The sequence below is a fragment of the Brassica napus genome (assembly GCF_020379485.1).
Source record: "Brassica napus cultivar Da-Ae chromosome A3 unlocalized genomic scaffold, Da-Ae chrA03_Random_13, whole genome shotgun sequence".
NCBI classification, from domain to species: Eukaryota; Viridiplantae; Streptophyta; class Magnoliopsida; order Brassicales; family Brassicaceae; genus Brassica; species Brassica napus.
The window spans coordinates 23,601-31,662 of NW_026013972.1; the positions used below are offsets into that span (position 1 = coordinate 23,601).

Sequence of the window (8,062 nt, forward strand, 5' to 3'; positions counted from 1 at the left end):
ATTTGTACATAACTAAAGTATATGATCATGTAAGTTTCATTCGTAACTAAAAACTTATTTTAGATTATATCTAATTTGAAAATTATAAGTTTACGTTTTCACTGGTTTATACTTTTTAACAGTTCAAATTTTCGAAATTCATTTTGTTACAAAATAGTGTGAAGATTAGTTTGTAACATATCTTTTTTCTGAAAAAGAGCTTATGATTTTTAACAATTTTGTTGCCATGAAATCATAGCATTTACAAAATATCTTCAGTTTCATTTAAAGACACTTATTTAACTACAATATGTATCTTCCGTATTCCAGAAAGCAATATGCGTGATAAAGTCATGATATAATTATTTGACACACCTTTGTGGACTGAAACCAAAGAAAAATACTCCCAATAACGAAACATTTTTTCTTTTAAAAAAAAAAAAATAATAACGAAAAAATATATATTATTATAAATTCTTCAAATATATAAGTACAAATAAATTTTTATATTTCAAATATACAATTGGGCCGACAGAGAAAAATACAAATCAAATTTTTTTTATACATTTAAATACAAAATCAAACTTTTAAAAACTAAAGTTTGAGATCCCTCCTAGTTCATTTGTGGGCTCAGAGGAGCTAAAAAAAAACTTGATCGAGAAAGAGACAAAAGAACATAATGCGCATTATCTCTCTCGTGTTACACGAGGGGGCCCTAAAATAAAGAGAAACGGGACCCACCAAAATCAATCTTTTTTTCGGTGCTTGTCACAATCACAATCACAAAGTTATTCAAGTCTTGTTTCAAGTTCTATTGACGTAGAGTCCACTTAGCCTATCGTTGATCAAAGAGAATCATCTCTAAACAAGCAATAGCTTTGTCTTCAGGCAAAGCAAGATTTGTTAAGATGGTTCAAAGAAAGACTACTTGTCAAGCAATCAAGTCTTACAATCTCCAGCCTGAACTCGGTTTGGACCAGAGATGATGATGATGATGAAACGAACAAAACCTAAGAGGAAGCTTAAAGACAGTTCTGTTTCTCAATCAGGTAAGACACAGTCAACACCAAGTAAGCATGATCTTGTTGTTAAAGGAACAGGCCGGTCACCTAATTACATGAAAGGCACATCTAGCTCCGAGGCAAGGATAGAGAACAAGAGAATATTCAATCAGAAGAACCAAACCGGTAAGAAAGAGAGAAGTAATAACAAGCCGGGTTCGAGGATCGTTAGGGGGTTGACGAAGACTCCGAGTTTCAATAGATGCTCACAAAGAGCTACTTGTTCCTCGACTCTTAAAGATTCCAAGTTTCCAGAGTATCTGATGGTTAATCACGATGGAACTGATGATGGTGAAGTTAGTGGAACATCTGTTTTGAGAGTCTGTCCTTACACGTATTGTTCGCTCAACGGTCATCTTCATAAGCAGTATCCTCCTTTGAAAAGCTTCGTATCCTCGAGGAGACAGAGTTTGACGTCTCAGAAGAGTGTGAAAAAGGAAGATGTTGTGGAGATGTATGTAGAGGAGAAGAAAGAGTGTGAGAGTGTAGATAGAGGAACCTTTGAGACCCAAATCTCAGAAACTGTTTCTGAAGGAGCACCTCGTTCTGAAACTGATTCTGATGAGTACTCTGACACTGCAGAGATAGTGAAGTTTTCAGAAGGTGATGATGACATCGAGTCACAAGAATCTGATTTGGAGGAGACTCTTGTACAAAAGACTTGTGAGGTTGATGATGACTCTGATAGTGCAGAGATGGTGAGGTTTTTAGAAGGTGATCATGACATAGAGTTAAAGGAGAATGTCTTGGAAGAGACTATGCAGATGACTCAGTGAAAGAGATCGAAAAGAAGAAAACATAGAAGAAGATGTTGATCAATCTTGTTCCTTTAACTCTGAAGCTATTGGTATGATGATGAACTCTGAAGCAGATGACGCTGATGAAGAAACACTTAAGGATAGCAAAGAGGAGTCTCAGGACCAAACTGAAGCTGTCCCAACGTTAGAAGAAACTGCAAAGATTCCATATAATCGTAAACAAAGGCCATGCACCCAAGAAGAAGAGTCAGATTCCACCGTTTCATGGACTATCATCAAATGCAAGAAACCTGTGGCAAAGACTGAGGATTTAAGGGAATTCAAACCAAGGGAACCCAGTTACCTTCCTGTTTCTGTTGATGCGGATGCAGAGAAGGTTGACCTCAAGCATCAGGACATGGATGAGAGGAAAAACTCAGAGGATTGGATGTTTGATTATGCTCTCCAGCGTGCCGTTACCAAATTTCCTTAGCAAGGAAGAGGAAAGTCGCATTGCTCGTGGAGGCATTTGAAACCGTGAAACCTATTAAGCAACATGGTAGAGAACCTGATCCTGTATTGAGTTATGGAAGACACCTTCAGACATGCAGTTAACAGAGGTAACTAACAAATGTCTCTTATAACTCAGCTAATAAACAAAGTTTGTTGCAAGTTCTGCTTATGAAAACCTTTGTGCAGGTCAGAGGATGATTGAAGGAGAGAGAAATGGCTTTTGATTAATAACTTGTATGTTAGAAAACCAATGAGTAAGGGGACAAACTTTGATGGTTTATTACCTTAAGCTCTTTGTGTGATAGTTATATGATTGATATAGTCCTCCTTAATCTGTGAGGAGAGGGCTCAGTGTGTGATTGCTTTGAGACCAATTTATGGGACAATTATGAGTTATGCACTTCTATGTAAGTATGTAACTATTTGAAATTGTGATTGAAATGAATGCTGTTGTTTATTTTTCATTCATTATTATGGAAAAACAAAGAAGATAATAAAAATCATCCATAATCATAACTAGATTTTGACCCGCGCAGGCGCGCGGGTGTACATTTTGAAAAATATGTTGATATTTGTTTTTCATGTAATTATTAAGGTTTTACAAAATGAATCCAAAGAACAGAACCGATACCGATCCGAAAATATAGTACCAAACCCGAACATAAATTGATTAAATATTCGAATTATTCAAATTTTATTATTTAGAGAACCAAATCTGATCCGAACCGAAGTATTCGGGTACCCGAATTTATCTAAAAATAGATTTATATACTTATATATATATTAATTATTTTTAGATTTAACGTATATAAAACATTAAGAATGATACTTTTAAATTGGTTTAAATACTTGAAATATATATATAGATAGTCAAAAGTAAATATCTGCAATAGTTAAAGTATACTCAAATCACCAAAAATACTTAAAATAATTATTGATTTCGTATCCAAAATTTTAAATCAAACCAATTGATATGTTAAGCTAGGTATTCTGACATATGTTATTCAAATTTATAGGTAATATATTATTTTATTTATAGATTTTGAAATTTAAAATAGATAATGATTTAAAACTTTAAAAATAATTTAAATGGGTTATCCAAACGCGAACCAAACCCGCAAAGATCCGAATCAAACTCAAACCAAAATTTAGAAACATCCTAACAGGGCTTAATCTTTGACTCCGAAAATCCGAAACACAAACCGATCATAACCAAACCCGTATGGGTGCCCGAAATCTCATCCCTATTCATTATTATATATCGTATACTGTCATCATATAATTAATTGTATTTTATATTTACCATCATATAAGTAATCATATAATTAATAGTATTTTATACGTACCATCATATAAATAATTACATATATTATATTTATAAAACTTAATAGGAAATATAAAAAACGATAATTTGAGTTGGTATTTCAAATTGGGCTTTGTATTGTATTTTTATTATATATATTGACAACATTTTTGTATAATGGTTATTGAAAAATAGTTTAGTAAAAATCCATTTTTGAATATATGTATTAGTTTTAATCAATTTTTGATATAAATCAACTTTAAATTATTATTTGATTTGAAATATGTGTATAAAGTTTAAATTTTGTTTTATGGTTAGTTTAGAAAAGAAAAAGTTTTAGGCGATTAGATTGACCTGTTTTCGTATATTTTAAATCTCACCCATAGATAGTTTTTTATAATATGATGGACTTTTAATTTTTCTTAAAAATATAAGCCCATTACTTTTTTTTCTTAATACTACTATCTTTGTTTCCAAACAAAATTATTTTTTTTTAAAAAGACTACTTTATGTTTCCAAACACTCCAAATTTTTTTAATAGTCCTATTCAAGTCTCCAAACACTCCAATTTTGTACTTGAGTTTTATAAGATAGATATCATTAGCAAGATCTCAATAGGATGGGAGTCTAAAAAAGAAAACCTAGGAGGTTAAAGTTAACCCATATACACTTGAGGATGTCCAGAAGAGAAGCACACTAAACAAATAAGGTAAACGCAAACACCAGAAGCTATTAAGCAAAGCAGATAAAACTAGACTTAGGACTTGGTGGGGGCGACTTTTTCACTCATTGGCGATCTTGTTGACGAGGGACTTGTGGATGTGGGGGATGACACCACCTCCAGCGATTGTTCCTTTGATGAGAGTGTCAAGCTCCTCATCTCCTCTGATCGCAAGCTGCAAATGCCTCGGAGTGATCCTCTTCACTTTCAGATCTTTGCTGGCGTTTCCAGCTAACTCGAGAACTTCTGCAGTCAAGTACTCAAGAATCGATGCTGTGTAGACTGCAGCGGTGGCACCAACTCTCCCATGTGCTGAAACACGTGTTTGATTTGACGATGGATACGACCCACTGGAAACTGAAAGAAGACAGCCATCAAAGAAAAAAATAAAATAAAAATCAGCATCAGACAGATCCAAACAACAAGGTGATGTGTTTAGATCAAAATCTAAATAACAAGCTAAATAGAGAGAGATATATAGATCAAAATCAACCAAAGTCCTGTTGTGTTTTTAATACAGAAGGTATCATAGATCTTGTTACTTGTTCTGTTTCTTATCTAAATTTTCTTCAGAACAAAGCTCTTCTCAGCCACAATCACAAACTAAACAAAAACCTAGGGAGCTTAGGGGTTGAGAGGAGAAACCTGAATACCAGCACGAGAAGAGCGAGAGATGGATTTCTTCTTGTCCTTGTTAGCAGCCGTCGTCGTAGTCTTGTGGCGATAAGCCCCTTTCCGCCTTTACCTGCCATATCCTTCAATTACCTAAACAAAAACATGGGATAAGCCTTTAAATTTTCAAAAGAGATTACAAGTATACTCTCCTCCTAGATCTGCGGTCGAATCGAGAAAATATTCTTTTTACCGATAGAGATCAATAATAACAAGATCCGAAAGAGCTTATCGAGATCACCGGTGAAATCAAGTATAAATCAAAAACGAGAAAGATAAGTGGAACAAACCCTAAATCGAAGAGAAAAAGAGGTTACCTTAAAACGAGAGCGGGAAAGTGAAAAGAAAAGTTGGAGGGAGGGAGGCGCGAAAATTCTATGGGAGCTTTCTAAAATAGGATTGGATTTATACTTCTGCTTGTTTCCTTTTTTATTCTTATGTAAAATTAATGTTTTATAAATGTTCCTTTTTTCTTAAATCTATGTATTTTTAATTTTGTATAGCTGCCTACAAAAAAATGGAAACATTAATAACTTTTTTTGTCAATTACATTTAAGAAATCTTTTAAACTCTGAAAATATTTATATCAACCATAAAGCGGATAAATCTAAGAAGAAAACAAAAAGATAATAAGAAATAAATTACTAAATCACTTACTATTACACAATTTGGTTTTCTTAACTGCATTGCTTTATTGCTTCTAGAATAACTGTTTCAAACAATGTAAAGAGTTGAAAATATAGAATAATTATTAAATTTAATAGATATTTCAAAACTTGAAAATTACATCCATGGCTTAGAACTGTTTTTAGTTATTTGGGATGACAACTATTAATTTCTAAAAAGAAATAAGTTGAGATTTGCAGTATCTACTTACAAATGTACGGATGGATATACTACTAAGACTAAGAACAGGCGAATATACGGTATACAAAGCAAAAAAAGTACAACAAATACGGAGGGGTAATTTCGTAATCTTAATATCCACTCTTTCCGTTTCAAACTTATTCCGGAAGGATCAGCTTAACAAACCCCCGGCCTCACTGGAGTCGCAGACACGTTTTCTAGCAGAAACGTCTTCGAGGGTAATCTCGACTTTCTCCAAACAAAGCGCACCCGATCTCAGCCACTTGTTACCCTCACCAACACCCTTGATCTCACGACACGTGTTACTTGATCAGTTAAATCGTTTTCAAAACAATAGCTATTTTCGACACGTAGGACTCACACGTGTGCATCATCATCATATCCTTTCCCTTTATAAAAATCAAAGCTCATCCTCTTCCTCTTCCTCCTTGTCGTTGTTTCACACATCGCCGTTTTTCGAATTCAGTTTCGTTTTCATCTACTTCTAACCGCCGCCGATAAAATTAAAATCAGATCTCCGTGGGATTCGCGTTCGATCGTCGTTATAATTGATCGCAAGCCTGACGTTTTACGAGCCGTCGCGTATCTCGGAAGCTTTAATCCGTATCTAGAAACTTCAAAATCAAATCAATATTAGGTTGTAAGGATTAGATCTTCGATTGAATATTAGTTTTCGTTTTCTATATACGGCGGCCGTTTTTTGATTGTGGAGTGATATCGCAAATGCCGTTTCATACGAAAATCCAACCGATCGAAGCATCGGAGGAGGAGATACCTTTCCTGAGACGATGAAGCAGATGCCGAAATCGCGTTTGAAGCGTCTCTTTGAGCGCCAGTTCAGTTTTAAAGAACACCTCAGAGGCCGCGCCGCCACACCACCACCGCTTTCGAGAGGTGGCTCGGGTGATTTCGAGCCGAGCTCCGTTTGTTTGGGGAAGATGGTTGTAAACTTCATCGAAGATAACAATAACGGCGATAAACAGAGGTGTGGTCGTAGCCGATGCAGCTGCTTTAACTGGAGTGGCACGGAGAGCTCTGACGATGAGTCTGATTGGTCTGACGATTTGGGAGCTTCTTCTTCCCGTGAAGGTCGCGTGACTCTCAAGGTATGATTCATCAGCGTTCTCTATGATTGTGTAAAGCAGAGTCTTGATTGGTTTGGATTCTATGTGTAGAGTTTGGTCCTCTGTTCGAGCACGTGTGAGAAGAGTTTAATGGCTGATGTGACCAAGATTGTGGAAACGAGTAAGAACTGTAAACGTAAAGACGAATCTTGCTTGAAGATATTCGTGGCCAATGAGCTGGTGAGCTTAGGTTATGATGCGGCTCTGTGCAAATCTCGCTGGGAGAAATCTTCTTCTTACCCTGCTGGTATGGTCTATAACTCTCTTTGTTCAGATTGTTTTTGTTCTGTTTTGGTTTAGCTTATTGAGTAGAGAGGCATTTCTAGTAAAGTAATAATCTTTCAACGTATTGGTTTGGAACAGGGAGTATAAGTATGTGGATGTGATAGTTGATGGTGAAAGGCTGTTGATCGACGTTGATTTCAAACCGAATTTCGAGATTGCTCGTGCAACAAAGACCTACAAGTCGATCCTGCAAACTCTGCCTTCCATTTTTGTTGGGAAAGCGGATAGGTTGCAGAAGATCATCATCCTTGTATGTGAAGGTGCAAAGAAGAGCTTGAAGAAGAAAGGACTTCATGTGCCGCCATGGAGGAGAGCCGAGTATGTTAAGTCTAAGTGGATTTCTCCTTATGTTCGCGGACCAGATGCAGAGGAAGACAAGCAGGAACCAGTAGATGTTTTGACTAAATCTGTGGGTTCGATTGCCTTTGGTGTTTGAAGATGTGTGAAGCTTTTTAATATGACATAAAGGCTCTAGCGTGGAGTTGTGAGAGGAGATAGGAGTGTTCGAATCCCTTATGGTTTTTTGATATGAAGGGTATGAACTTGGTGAATCGCAGTGTGTCTCAGCTTATCAGTTTGCTTTCTGTTTTTCTTTTTTTTTGTTGTGTGTCGTGTGTTTGTGGGGTTATTTTTATTGTCTTTGTTAAGGGGGTTGTTATTGGGTGTAAATCATTTGGTGTACTTATCTTGTTGTTAGGAGATTGGTGACTTGTGATTCTTGGCTTTAATTGGATTGTGTACTGTTGGAACTGAATAAAGTACTTGAAGTAAAAAAATTAAATGTGTTTATTGGTAGGGGT

The 8,062-nt window shown here is 35.7% G+C and overlaps 3 pseudogenes; 2 read left to right on the forward strand and 1 right to left on the reverse strand.

Annotated features, from left to right (window-relative positions):
• The first annotated feature begins 635 nt into the window (after positions 1 to 635).
• On the forward strand, positions 636 to 2,502 carry LOC125594118 (annotated as a pseudogene).
• A 1,740-nt stretch (positions 2,503 to 4,242) lies between these two features.
• LOC125594115 lies at positions 4,243 to 4,704 on the reverse strand (annotated as a pseudogene).
• Positions 4,705 to 6,323: 1,619 nt separating this feature from the next.
• LOC125594114 lies at positions 6,324 to 7,826 on the forward strand (annotated as a pseudogene).
• Positions 7,827 to 8,062: the final 236 nt, after the last annotated feature.